We start from the raw sequence: 322 nt of genomic DNA, 5'->3' as shown, positions 1-322 counted from the left end.
ATGTATTTCTAAGATAAGAAATCTTAAAATTAGCATCACAACCACACCGTTATCCTAAAAATACTTTAAAATTTCTTAATAACTTCAAGTCCAGTCAATGTCCATATGTCCTAATTATCTTATATAGTGTGATTGGTTGCTGTATCTGTAGGTCTCTTAATCTATATTGTTCTTCTGCCATCTTTTTTTCCTATTATTCTAACTTCTGTTGAATAAATCAGATTATTTGTCCTGAATGATGTTACACACTTGGGATTTTGCTGATTGCCTTTCTGTGGTGATGTTTAACATTATTCTGTGCCCTGTATTTTCTATAAATTGG

The sequence above is a fragment of the Mandrillus leucophaeus genome, unplaced genomic scaffold (assembly GCF_000951045.1).
Source record: "Mandrillus leucophaeus isolate KB7577 unplaced genomic scaffold, Mleu.le_1.0 Scaffold313, whole genome shotgun sequence".
Taxonomy (NCBI): Eukaryota; Metazoa; Chordata; class Mammalia; order Primates; family Cercopithecidae; genus Mandrillus; species Mandrillus leucophaeus.
Note: the sequence above shows the minus strand (reverse complement) of the source record.